The sequence below is a fragment of the Hippopotamus amphibius genome, chromosome 13 (genome assembly GCF_030028045.1).
Source record: "Hippopotamus amphibius kiboko isolate mHipAmp2 chromosome 13, mHipAmp2.hap2, whole genome shotgun sequence".
Lineage (NCBI taxonomy): Eukaryota > Metazoa > Chordata > Mammalia > Artiodactyla > Hippopotamidae > Hippopotamus > Hippopotamus amphibius.
In genome coordinates, this window is record NC_080198.1 from 56859137 (window position 1) to 56874617 (window position 15481).

The following is a 15481-nucleotide window of genomic DNA, read 5'->3' on the forward strand; positions in this document are numbered from 1 at the left end:
GCAAATGTCGGCTGAGTCTTTCTCACAAACATCCCTCTCATTCTCCTGCATCCCTCTTTCTCTTACGAGAACCCTTACAATTACACGGAGCCCACCCAGATAATACAGGATAATCATCCCATCTCAAGATCCTTAACTTAATCATATCTGCAGAGTGCCTTTTGAAGGATAAAGTAGACACATTCACGATTCTGGGAAGGAGGACAGCTGGGGGTGGAGCATTATTCTGCTACCAAATCTCTGTACTGGAAACCACCAATATTTTGTTTTCACCAGCTATCTCAAATTCATAAAGGAATCTCCATTCCCAGCCCTAAACATTCTTCCTTATTGGCTCTGTGCATGATGTACTATCTGAAATCCACCTCTATTTTTAAACTACTCCAACCTTATAAACACTCCTAGGAATTTAGGGTTTAGAAATCAAACACAAAAACTTACAGACAACCTGTGGAGTTTTGTTCTTTCTCATATCTTTCACATGAAAATGAACAAAGAAAGAGGAAATTCAGGGAAAATAATAGAAAAGTAAAAAATATTAGTATGAGGTTAATATTTTAAAATATCATATAATCATATATGTTAATATTTAGGAAACCTAAAAATACTTGCATTAGGAAAAATGTTATGTAACAACAACACATAAATATAATAAAATCTATAAGGATTCTTTTAACATCAATTATGGTAAAAAGATGTTCTCATTAGTTAAAGCAGAATTGAAAGTAGAGCACTTCACGCCATGCAGATAATGAATATGGGTAATCAAGTCTCTTAAATAAATTTACTTTATTACACAAATTATGCACCTCAATTATTAATTTGCCCTGTTGTCTTTAGATAATCATTTAATTCTCATGTGTGCAATTTTCCTCAGTTAGAACATGTGATGAATATGATAGAGATGGAATTTTCTAAACATTGGTATATTGAAGTATATACCCCTGTGCTAATTTTTTTGGCACATTATGCTATAGTGTTTTATGACTTTTTGGAGGCTAAATTGTTTCAGTTGCCTGAAATAACCAGTCCTTGTTGGTCTAGAGACCCATTCCTAGAACTGAGCCCATTGCTAGCACAAACTAAATCCCCAAAGCTATTTTTATTAAGTAATTTAAATTCCATTGAAATAGTGTATATAGGTCACCAGAAGTAAGAAATGTCAACACAATTATTTCAGAATAACATATTTTTAATAGTGTCTACCAAATAATCTCTATTTTATGCAAACTAATGAAATATTTTGTATTCAACACAGGGTCATGTCATTTGATTAGTGCTATGGGAGTTCTTAAATATTTAAGAACTAAACCTACTGTTTTTCAGCTAACCTTAGATTATCTTTCTCATAATACATGTCTTTCCAGTGCAAATGAATTACACACAGACCAGAGACTGGAAGGCGCACAGGAAGGTAACAATAAATCAGGTCATCCCCCTGGAGAATACGTAGTCACTGGAGAATCTGCTAAAACTATATAATTGGAGCAAAATGTGAAAATTTTCTAATTGTTAATATTAAATGGTAATAGCTTTTATTTGACCACAAATAACACTCTCAGTTAAAAGACAAAGCTTTAAAATGTCAAAATATCTCTAAAGCTGTTTGGTCAAAAACATACAGTAAACTATACATATTAAAAATTTAAATCTAGGCACATTTCATTCTAAAACAGTATTTTTGTCATTTAAATTCTATTGTAATTTCTTAACCCAGGGCACTCATAAATGATATCTGAAACAAAGCTATAGGTGTAAAAAGAGTAGTTGAAGGCAAAGACTAACCAAATCAAGCATAGCTTTTCTGAGGTCATTTACCTGTCTCTTCGTGTGTTCTTATGTAATATGGAGTGCTGTCCCTCACTTTAAGCTATCTGCCCCTTTGTCAAATATACTTGAAACTGTTGGTGGAATTAAAATGATTTAAAATGCTAATCTCTAAATTATTTTTATTATGAACTTTAAATGTTAGCTTCACAAAAATGATTTTTCAAGAATAACAAATTTCTGACTTCCGTTTAATGTGAAATCTGTAGTAGAATAATTTGAGAGCTTTATATTGTCAATTTCACCACCTGTAACTGATTTTATTTTTTTTAAATGAGAATCAGTTTTGGGCTGGGACTGCCTTTGGAGAGTAATCGTGCCAATGTCCTCCCGAGTCTACATTTCAGGACATCACATTAATGGCTTCAAATTAGCCATTTCAGGGGTACTTACACTACATAATTCCATAAATACTGCAAATCAGGGTTCTCCCCCCTCAGTTGATGACTGACCATTTACCAACATATCACTGTGATGCTGACACCAGTGATTTCTCTTTGGCCTGAGTTATATGTCTCCAGACAATTATTAAGGTGAAATGCTTCAAAATAGAGCAACCTCTTGTACCTTTTGAATTAATATAGTTTGTTGTGTGTGGTTAACCTACTTCCTGTCTAAAGATGCCTAACCTAAAAAGAAAAATGCTGATTTTACACCTTTTATATTCCATTACTGCACTCAAGAACGTGAACATAATTTCCTAAAAGAGTCTAATTAATCGTTAAAAGGGGAGATCCATTAAATTTAGATCACTTCTTAGTAAGTACATAATGAAAGCATCAGCAAAATCGAAGGTGAAAATGAGGTCAAATGCAGAATTTTTGATTGGATATTTATTTAACAAATTTTAGTTGAATGCAAATGAATAAAAATACACACTACGCTATCCAGGATGGTGATAAAGAAAATAAGTTATTATATTGAAAAGACAAACAAACCAATATTTATAGAATGCTCTGATAACTACTTTCATAAATGTTCAGAGTATTCTGAAAATTCGAGAGACCCATCTGAGGTTTGAAGTCAGAGATCAAATCACGATTCTTTTATTTATTTATTTTCATTGATATATAATGAACAACATTGTGTAAATTTAAGGCGTAAACAAAGTGTTGATTTGATACATTTATATATTGCAATATGTTTACCTCTGTAGTGTTAGCAAACACCTCTATCATGTCAGTAATTATCATTTCCTTCTTGTGGTGGGAACAAATAATTAAAATCTGCTTTCTTAGCAACTTTGATGTTTATAATACAGTATTGTTGTCTATAATCATTTTGTTGTATATTAGTGCTCCAGGATTTACTTATCTACTATGCATGTATGTACCTTTAATCCACATATCTCCAATTTCTCTACCATCTACCCCATAGTAACTACCATTCTACACTGTTTTTATGGATTTGCCTTTTTGAGATTCCACATATAAGTGATATCATACAGTATTTTTATTTTTCTGCCTAATTTATCTCTCTTTGCGTAATGTCCTCAAGATCTATTCGTGTTGCTGCAAATGTCAGGATTTCCTTCTTTCTCGTGGCTGAATAATATTCATGTCTTTATCCATTCATCCAATGAGGGACACTTAAGTTGTTTCTGAATCTTGACTGACATGAATAATGCCGCCATGAATATGGGAGTGCATGTAACTCTTTGATATCCTGTTTCCATTTGCTTTGGATATATATCCAGAAATGAGATTGCTGGATTATATAGTAGTTCTATTTCTAATTTTTGGAGGAAACTCCATACCATTTTCCATAGTGGCTCAACCAGTTTACATTACCAACACTGTACAAAGTTTCCCTTATCTTCACATCCTGCCACCATTTGCTATCTCTTGGCTTCTTGATGATAGCCATTCTAACAGGTGTGAGGTGATAGCTCATTGTGGTTTTAATTTGCATTTCCCTGTTGATTAGTGATGTTGAGTATCTTTTCATTTGGATATCTTTTTTGGAAAAATATTTATTCAATTCCTCTGCACATTTTTAAATCAAGAAAAAGTCACAAGGCATGCTAAAGGACAAGAAAAAGCAGTCTGAAGAGACAAAGCAGTCAGTATCTGGCTCAGACATGACACAAATTTTGAAATTATAGAGAATTTAAAATAATTATGATTAATATATTAAGGACTAAAATGGAAAAAATAGGCAACATGAAATACATATGGGCAATGTAAGTAGTAGAGTGACTAAAATTCCAAGAAACAATCAAAAGAAAATATCAACAATTAAAAACATATAATGAATTGGGACTTCTCTGGAAGTCCAGTGGTTAAAACTCTGGGCCTCCACTGCAAGGGGCACAGATTCAATCCATGGTCAGGGAACTAAGATTCCACATGCTGCATGGAGTGGCCAAAAACAAAATAAAAGAAATAAAAACAAAACAAAACAAAAAAATATAATAAATGAAGAATACTTGACATGGGCTCATAGGTAGACTGGTCATGACTTGAAAACACATGAATAGAAATTTCCCATTGAAATGTCAAAAAAAAGAAAAGAATGAATAAAAAAACCAACAGAATATGAAAGAACTGTGGGAAATTTTCAGAAGGTATAATGTGTAATTGGATCAACAATTCATGTGAAGTTGATTTTGTTATGGAGAGAGCTAGTGATCAAGTTTTATTTTTATTTGAATATCCAGCTGATCCGGAATGAGAACCACTTGTTCAAAAGACCATTATTATTTTTACTCTCATCCTCAAAGTAACGTGTTGAAGCCCTAACCCCAGTTCTTCAGAATATGACTGTATTAGGATAAACAGCCTTTAATGAAGCAGGTAAGTTAAAATGAGGATGCTAGTGTGGGCCTTAATCCAATCTGATTAGTGTCTTTGTAAGAAAAGGAAATTTGGACACATGAAGGGCCACCAGGAATATATGTACATAGAGAAGAGACCACATGAGGACATAGTGAGATGGTAGCCATCTGCAAGTCAGAGAGGCAGGTCTCAGAAGAAACAAACATGCCAACACCTTGACCTTGGACTTCCAGCCTCCAGGACTGTGAGAAAATAAATGTCTCTTGTTTAAGCTACCTAGTCTGTGGTATTTTGTTATGACAGCTGTAGCAAACTAAAACAGACATTTTCCTCCTACTGTGCACTAATGCCACCACTTGCATATATCAATATTGTACACCAATGTTTTGTTCCAACCACTTTGTTTCAAATATCAAAATCCATATTTTAAATGAGTTCAGCAGTATAAGAAATCTTGATTACTGTAGAACAAATACTCCCACTTTTTTCTTCAAAATTGATTTTGCTACTCTTGGCCATTCTCAGTTTTATGCAAATTTTAAGATGTGATTGTCAGAATACAAGCATTTTGCTAGATTTTTATTTTGCATTTTAATTGGGATTGCATTGCTCCTGCAAAGCAGCATGAGAAGAATTGACATCTTTACAATGTTGAGCCTTCTTCCATTTCTGTAAGCTCAGTTTTTTTCTCAATATAGTATTTTTCATATTTAATAAAGTCTTCTTAGATTTATTCCTATGTATTTGATGTTTTCAATTATTATATAATTAATATGCATTGTCATCTGCTTGTTGCTTAGCTACAAAATTAAAACTGATTTATGAATTTTTGTATATTGACCTTAGATTTTTATATATTGACTAGCAAACATCTAAATTAGATTATAAATTCTAATAATTATTATAGATTATTTTTGATTTTTATATATACAATCATATTAATTAGCAAGTACAGTTCTATTTTTCCTTTTCCAGTTTATATAATTCTTTTTCTTTCTTTGTATTATATTTATTACATTATAGCAATTCTTATACAATGTTGATTAAAAGAGTTGTTAGCAGGCATCTTACATTTTTGTAGTTAGAGGACATTTGTAAGTAGGATGCATGATGTAGGTAGACTTTTAAAGATAGACTTTATAATGTAAAGGGACTTTCCTTCTATTCCTATACTGCCATGAGTTTCATCATTAACAAATTTTGAGCTGATTTTTTTAGTGTAATACTGGTTCTAAATTTTACTTCTAAATTTTTTTTATGATTTCTAGTTCCTTTTTCAAAATTTTAATATCTTCTTTTATCTTTTTTAATTATATTAGGCATATTTATTTTAAATGTGTGTTTGAAAACTTTAATATCTGTCACATCTATAAGTCTTCTATTTCTATTGTTTCTCTTAGTTTTCTATTGCATTGTCCAGTCTCCTTGTGCCCAGGTTATTATTAGTGTGTACCAACAATTATATATAAAAATCATGGTAACCTTGTGAGATCTAAGATGATGTTATCTTCTATTAGGATCACTAGGGAACTATCATTCCTGGTTCATGGATAAGTTAAATTGAATCAGTCCCTGGGAAGGCCAGGTTATTTCCACTTCTCTTGTACTTCTTGGGCCTAATACAAAACTGTGAGAGATAACATCGACACTGACTTACCTGGTAGCATTTTGTAACTGCTTAATTATTATCTTAGATTTTTTCTCTCAATTTCACCTCTTTTGAGATTAGTCAATACCCTGGTTGAAAAGAAACATTAAATGCTTGCTTCTTTGCACTGGGTTTTACGTAGTCTTTAAGATCATGTCTCCATAATTTTGAGCTGTAATTATAGCTATATGACACTAACTTTTTTTTTTTTTCTTAAGTTTTTTATAGCTATTCTTTTTCTGGGAGGCTGTGCCATGCAGCATGTGGGATCTTAGTTCCCTGACCAGGGATCAAACCCCCACCCCCTGCAGTAGAAGTGTGGCATCTTAGCATTGTGTCACCAGGGAAGTCCCTAGCTATTCTGGATTTCACAGAATTGGTTTGTTTTACTGCAACAAAACATAGTGCAACTTCATACAACTGAAACTCTAAACACATTTCCCCCTAATTTTTATCTTTTATGCTAAATTACATTTATAACAAGTTATTTCACCAAATGCAAGCATCTCTTTGTTTTCTATCTAAGGTTCCTCTCTATAAAACATAGATGTGAGTATTCACGGTGAAATGTGGGTACCTACATCATATTATATTCTCATCACTTCCTTAAACCATTTTGGGGCCCAAATGTCTATACCCAACATTGTCACCTGATACGACTGTCCCCAACATGCAAGATTATACAAAGGCATATAGACAGGCTATCAAGACTCCAACTGCTAAATCTGGGACTGAATTCTATTTTCACTTCGGATTCATTCTTGCTCTAAATTTTTGTAAATGACACTATCATTTATGTAACTTTCAGGCCAAAAATCTAGGAGTCTTTGACTCATCCGTTTCACACCCTATATCCAACCCATTAGCAAATCTGTCAGTTTTAATTTCAAAACATACCCTAAAATCCTAGAAATTTTCATTTTGTGCAATATTTAAACTACTTTTGAATTTTTTTTCTCAACTGGACTACTAAAAACACTTTATCTTAATGATTTTCAAACTTTTGTTCTTACCCCTCTGGATTATATGCTCTGTAAATTCCACATATGAATCACATTACAATTCTTCTGCTATATTAAAAAAAAAAAAGCTTTATATTTTACTTAGAATTAAATACAAAATCCTTATCTCAGCCTAAAGCACCTTATGGTTGCTCCCCATGGATGTTTCTTTGGACTCACTTTATATTGACTTCCTGCTTCAGATTCCACTATTGACCAAAGGCCATTAGCTTGTATGGAATTTTTGTTATCATAAACTAATATAACCCACTTCTTTTCTTTACTCCAGTACTCCTCAACTCCAGCCTACTCAAAGTGGCAAACTACTTTGTGTGCCTGCTCTGTAGAATGCTCTAAAAGAATATTTATTGATTATTCAAAATAATAAATTAATGACCTTTCTTTAGTATAATCATGATTCCTGCTTTTTTTTTTTTGTCAAATATGAGGTCATATTAGGGAAAATAGCATTGCATATTCTGCATAAAATAAATAAAAATATTAATATCTACTGATCTGGAAAAAGACTAATATGCATACAACAAGTTGTGGAGCTAAGGCAATACCCAAAAGCCTAAGAAATATTTGGGCTCTTATTTTAGAAACCACCACTGTAGAGTTTTATATTTGTTAGAAAATTTTGCAACCTTCAATTGATTTTTAACTGAAAATTTAAAAACAAATGTGAAAACATTTGAAAGAAATGTATACTTGTAAATATTCCACATAAACATGCAGCAGTTAGCTTCCTTAGAGTTCTTTAGGAGGCAAACAAGACAATATGTTACTTTTTACAGCTTCAAGTTAAAAATGTAATGATAGTAGGGAGACAAAGTAGGTTAACACTGTAAAAAGAATAATGTTCATCACTTCTAAAATCTTTAGCGATAATGTGTGTGTTTAATTGCTCAAAGGAATTTTTTAAGTTATGCTTTTCCACTTTTGGTTTTGGTCTAAGATGTAAAAATGGAATTAGCTGCCTTCCTAAACTCACAATGGAAACAATCTGGACTAACTTCAAATTCACTGCTTTATTCAAACCCATCAGACAGCTGAGGTTAAAAATATGAGGAAATTTGGGCCTTCAGGAGAAAGGATAGGGAACACATAGTTATCTAGAAAAGATGCAACACGATAAAATTAAGAAAATTTACATAAAATAGTTAACATATTGGAGAAGGTCAAGTGCAGGCTGGTGGAACAGTGTGAGACCCATGGGGGCTGCAGAAACAGAGGGGTCTGCACCCTCTTGCAGATTCTCCCTCCACAAACGCCACTAAGTTCATAGAGAAGTTAGAAAGAACACTAAAAACTGCCGCTTGTGGTGCAGACACAGAAGAGGGAAACAGGAGAGCGTGAGGGTCAAAAGCAAATCCCAGATCTTACTAAAGCACCACAACCTCAATCTGTGGGGAGATGGCAACAAGCTTTGCTGCTTTCAGGGTGCTGCTGAAAACTTACTGCAGCTGGAAGAGGAGGAAAGAGGGGGAGGCATGGGGAAATGCTCCTGTGGGAGGCAGTCAGGATTAAACTCAGTGCACAACAATTACACATTGATTTTACGAGGCTAATTTCTTAGTGGACAAAAAAGTCATTTTAAAAATGAATATAATTCCTCCAGTAAGTAATAGGATCTCTGTTAAACATACTAAATCTCCTAAATTTCAAATTAAATGAGGTGAAATTCAGAGCAGCTTAATCTAAGATTGTATTTTTCATTATGCAGTATGTTTTTGTTTAGGCTCCTGAAATTCTTCATTGTTTGCCAACATATATTAAATAATTACCTTAAAAATATAAGCTTTGTAGGTAATCTCTGTTCTTCAGAAACTGAATGAAGTACTAAGAAATATCAGACAAAAATACCAAGGCAATAAAGAACTGGAACAAATTCACCATCACAGTGAAAAAATAGAAGGGAGTTGAAGGTTTCCCAGGTACCATAAGGTAAAGGAACAGTATCAGGCATATTTTCTTTTTCTTTAAAATACTGTGTTCATTTTAAATTTTACTAAAATATACACATAGACAAACCTCTAATAATACAAACAAGTTTAAACATTAGACACTTTTAGAAAGCATTTGTTGTGACTCATTTGTTGCCCCTTTCCTTTATAAAACATGCTGAACGTGAATGGAAAAAGAGCAGTTTCATTTATGAAAAGTTAAGCCTGTTTTAAAAAGCCTTAATGAAGTAGAGACACTAAAAATATTTGCTGCTGAAAAGGTGTGGGTGAGACAACTGTAAAAGATCAGAAATAAAAAAAACCAGAAATATTAAGGAGGATACTGCATTTAGATATCTTTGCAAGTATCTCTAAGTTTTCACCTCACCTTAAAGAAACTGAAAATGGAAACTGTGGAAGGCAAACTGAAAGTAGGGTTTATAAAAGAAAAGTGATAGGTACCTATCCTCAAAATAGGGAACAGAAGCTTAGCTCTATACAAAATATTATGAAAAAATATACTTTTATATATTTCATGTTAAAGTAAGATAATTTATTATTCCAATTAACCAAACACTCCTAAACCCAATGGATAAGAATTTCTGCCCTTATTCCCTCATCCCCAGCCACAAAAGACAATGACTTTCACCCTTTACACAATTTCTTTTTATAGTTCTTTTTGATTATTTTCAAACAGTTTTTATTATTTGTTGATCTGTATTTTTTTTTTCTTATTTTTATTTTAAGTAAGACTTTTGGGGGGCAGTTCACAAGAAAATTGAGAGAAAGTACAGAGAGTTCCCATATACCCTCTGCTCTCATACACACATAGCCTTCCCCCATTATCAACATCCCCAACAGAGTAGTACCTTTGTTACAACTTATAAACCTACATTGACATATTATAACCATGTTAAGTCCATAGGTTACACTGCCGTTATTCTTGGTGTATGTCCTATAGTTTTGAACAAATGTATAATGACATGTATCCATTATTAAGGTATCATACAGAGAATTTTCACTACCCTAAAATTCCTCTGTGTTTTGTCTTCTCATCCCTCTCTGTTCCACAAGTCCTGGAAACTACTATTCTTTTTACTATCTCTGCAGTTTGTCTTTATTCAGAATGTCGTAGAGCTGGAACCAGACAGTATATATGATATGTACATAGCATGCATAACCTAATACATTGCATTATTGTTTTGAACAAACTGCTATTAGATCAACTAATAAGAAGAAAAATGAAACTTTTATTTTACCTCTACTTATTCCTTCTTTGATGGTCCTCCTTACTTTATGCAGGTTTGAGTTTCTGACCAATATTATTTTCCTACTTTAAAGAACTTCTTTTAAGATTTCTATCAAGTCTACTATGAATAAATTCCCTAAAGGCTTTATTTTTCCTTTACTTTCAAAGGATAATTTCATCAGTACAGAATTCTAGGTTGGTAATTTTTCTTTTTCTTTCAACACTTGAAATTATTTCATTTCCCTCTTTCCTTGCTTGTGTGGCATTTGAGGAGAAGTTGGTTGTAAATCTTAATATTCATCCTCTGTGGGTAAGGTTTTTTATTCTCTCTTGTTTCTTTCAGGAGCTTTTTTTTTAATCTTTGATTTTCTGTCGTTTAAAAATGATATGCCTAAGTATAGTTTTGGGGGCCCTTATCCTGTTTAGTGTTCTCTCAGCTTCCTGGATCTGTGGTTTGGTGTCTGAAATTAATCTAGGGAAATTTTAGCCATTATTATTTCTTCTGTACTTTTCTGTTTCTTCTTCTGCTATTCCCTTTATATGTGTATTTCCCCTTTTGTAGTTGTCTCACAGTCCTTGGATATTCTTTTTCTTTTTTTTTTTTTTGTCTTTTTTCTTTTTTTGTTATTCAAGGATTCTATTGGTATTTTTTTCTAGATCAGAGACTTGTTCCTCAGCTTTTATTTAATTTTTAAAAGTTCTTTCTTGTATCTCATTCCATTGTCAAACCAGCTCATTTGATTTCTATGCATTCTTTTTTATTCTATTATTGGATATCTTTTTCCCTTTCATTTTTATTTGTCTGTTTTATTTCATTCTCTTATCATCTTTCACTGTCTTTCCTTTAAGGTTTATTTTTCTGTTTTTTTTTTCTGGGTCTTCATATTTTATGTTTTATACAGATTTTGTGATTCTTTCATTGTCATTTGTAAATAGGAATAAAAAGTAACTTTTAAAATATAACTGGGAGGTCTGTGTGCATGTGCAGAATTTGTGAAACAGCTGTCTTTATTTTAGGATACATGAGAAAGGAATATACCACTATGTTGAGGATACACTAAATACCACCAGGAGAAAATACCAAAACTAATATCAGAGTTCTCAGTTCCCCATTATTTTCCCATATTAGAAAATAACCTTTCTTTTGTTTTTTCTTTTGTTTTTAATTTTGTCATAAATATTCATCTATTTGTAAGGTTGTTTGTTCATTTTTAACCTGGGGTTAAATAACTAAATGCTGGTGTTCTGTGCACTGGGTAAAACAGGAGTTGGGAGGAGAGGTTCTATTTCACCTGTTCCTATAATCAGTCCACATCTCGCCATCCTGTCCAACCCTCCAAGGATCTCCTGAGCAGCTAAGCTTCCTCTTTTGATGTCACCCTCTTTGCCAGTAATTTAGGCAATGATTTAAGCTGCCCTGCTTCCCTTCCTTCATCATAAGTTTAAAGGAATTGCATAAACTAAATGAATGCTTTTGTTTTTTCTACAATCTTGAATAAAAACCCTCATTTCTACTGTTAATTTTTTTGTTAATCTATTTATACATTTTTAAAAAGTATTAAAGCACGTATGTCTAACTCATTACTCTTCTATGTAAATAATTTTAATTTGTTGAACTAAGGAGAAAAATTGTGAGAATGATTTGTATTTAAATTTGAAAATAATGCCTTCCAGAAGCAAATGTGAAGACTTTGCATCAAGACTACTTAAAGCTGCTCATTTGTGATGGCTTAATTGCAAAAAGCATCTAATCGCACTCGAAACTCAATATACTTTTAAGTTTATCCTGTCAATGATAAACAGAGCTGGATATCTGTTTTCACAGATTTTATTCAGTAGTTACTGACAGTGGGAAAAAATCTGACTCCATTCTGATTTGTGCAGAGAGGACAGGGGGATTTTTAAAGGAGAATGAGAGAATAGGGAGGGGGAGCAAGCCGGGCTCAGGGAGTTAGAGAAGTAGAAACTTACAAATGATTGGTCAGTGTAAATGCCATTAGACCAGCTCTGTCTGCTAGCTGGCAATTTTCAAATTAGGATTCTATCCTCCCACAGAGACTGGGAAACTAAAGGTCCTATGCTTCCTGATGATTACACTTCAGAAATTGCTTTTAGGTCTTTGAGTAAAACACTTCTGAATTGGAAGAGATACATATGCATCTCAAATGGACAGAGGAAAGGTTCACAGCTGTAAGGCTTTTTTAGTAAATATTCGAAGAAAAGGAGGACAGGGACCTTTACTCAGGTATTGGATAGAACAAACAAATTCTTTTGACAGCCCTGAGCCAGACAGCAGCTCAAAAGAGGCCAGAGCTGCCCCAGGGATTTGACCTTAGGCTGCCAGAAGCCATGCTGGGGCAGGTAATTTACTCTCTTAATGCAGGAGTTTGGACCTATTCTTAGGTGCCAAGGGTTTTTTGCAGTTCTCAATCCAATAGTTTAAAAACTCTTTTTTACTCTAAGTGAAAAATAACTGTGGATGAACTGCATATATGACATTATTTGGTACCCATTAAACACTGGGAATTTCAGAAATGTCTCTCTTAACCTTACTAATGTGGACATTAAATAGAGAAAAAAACTTGAACAATAAATAACAAATATTGCTTACTTTTTCAAAATTTGGAAAACTTGAATATTATACAGTTTTCTAGAATCATTTTTTTCAGCTTAAATGTGAAGAAATATAGTAAAATAAAAGCACCTTTCATTTTCCTTCTTTACTCTTGTTTCATTTTTGGCATTGTAGACTATTTTACATTCTTAAAATCCACTCATATATTGGACACCAACAAGCATCATGAACTTCATGTTCATCTGCACTAAAATTATATGTATTAAAATCATTGTAATTATTGTTAAATGATGTAATGTGTGTAACAAAAAGCCAGGTATTTAACTAGCACTCAATAAAAGTTAGTTGTTTTGATTGCTGCTGTTATGATTAACTAACTCATTCTCAGCTTCCTTTAGTGGCTATTCTGTATAGGTGTTATTTCTTCTCCTCCTTTCTTTTTACTTATAAAGAGTTGCTTTTGCACCATGTCTACCTATGCGGATTCTCTGTTGAGTATCTTCAACCAACATTCCCTGTTCCATTCCATTCCCATAAATCCAAACACTTAAAAGTAAGTCATACTTAATATTTAAAAAATGCATAATTTAACTCAACATTCCACCTTACAAATACCATCAGCCCTCTGCAATGTCTACTTTCTCTCTCTGCTACCTTCCCTTTCCAATTGAATTTTCTAGAAATACCAGACCACCAAGTCTTTTTGACTCTATACTCTTACAGTAGCTATACTGACTCTCTGGAGGAAAAAAAAATGCATTTGCATGTTTCACCAGAAGCAGTCCTACCTTTTTTTTTCCCCTTAAGTTGTATTAGGTACCCACTGCTGTGTGGACACAACTCCATTCTAAAACAATATAACATTTATATTTTAAGTAGTTACTTAATATCTATTTACTTACTTACCAAGCATTAACTCCCTTGTGTCTGAAGCTTGAGTGCTAGGATCTAGTTTATATTTTTTTAAATATTTTTGAGTAGATGACAAATATGTAGCTGGTTATAACCACCAATAAAGATTATACTTCTTAGACAATATCAAAAAAGGAAAGTATTTGTGTATTTACCTTATGACATTATAATTAGTATCTATGCAAAAATGATGTATAAAAGTGGTATGGCATTAGATAGCAAAGATGGCAACATGCATGTCTTTAATAGAGATTATTAAGCCTCCTTATCCATGGCTCATACAATCCCAAATCCATTTTTTAATTCTTCCCCACCAAGAAAATCTCACTCTCTCAAAATATGACTATATGCTTAGATTATTAGTTGCACTTCCTTAAATTTCTTGCAACAAGAATTATCCAAGTAACAAAATGCCGACTAACTAGACAGAAGCATAAAGTTTCTGGAGCTGGCTAGGAACGTTTTGCTTTTCCACTATGTCTAATTTGTTGCTTCTCCATCTTCCTGTGTAGCACACAGAAAAACATAATAGAAATGTTGAGGTATCTTTGTGAACATTTCACAATCATGAGAGCACCTACTAAAGGTACTGTAACTGAATGACAGTGTGTGACACTGAAGAAATTGTGGAGTCATTGCACCAGTGTTGGGTCACCTACTTTCAAACATGGTAGGTGAAAAATAAAATCTACTGTTGATTAAACCATTCTAGTCAGGTGTTTCATACACCTGTAGTTAAATGAAATCTCTAAATGATTCAAAATACTATAAGCTGAATTCACTCACTCTAACCTGAATTTATTCACTTTAGGAAATTTTTAAAATAATTTAGAGATAGGGTTAAGGACTATGATCTTCTAGATTTTATTAGAAACCAAACAAATTCTAATATAATTAATGAAAAACAGAGTATTTTTTTTTTTATTTTGCCATATACAGAACACAGGAAAACATACTAAATTCAAAAGCCATTCTTAAGAAAAGGATCAAAGCTAAAATCTTGCCATGTCAAATTAGAAACATTTTCTGTTTATGAACTGGTTGTATGATTCCCCAATAAATAAGAAGTTATGGCTGACTGGATCTTTTTAATTTGCTTGTTAATACTCATAAATAATTACATGTATCTTGTTTAAGAGTTATCTGTTTCAAAATGAATTCATTCCTTTGAAGATTTGATAAATTTCTAACCACACATTCCAAGATTCAGTACTTTATTCCTACTTTCTTACCTTCATCATGTTCAAATGCCTGATAGTTTTCTCAGGATCCATTCATCTCCTCATCAACTTATTACAATAGTTCTGAGATTTTTCTTTCTTGTGCTCAACTGTTGTAGCGTAATAACATTTATATATGCATTCATACATTAGATTAATTTATACTTGGGTAAATTTCTTGCATGCTCTATTCTTTTACCACACTTTCATGTTGCCCAGATACTTCCTCAAGGTAGGGCTCATATGCCTTCCTTACCTCCCATTCTTTAAATAAAAATATACTGTAATTTTTTTAATTTATAAAGTGAATTATAGATTCTAGAGAA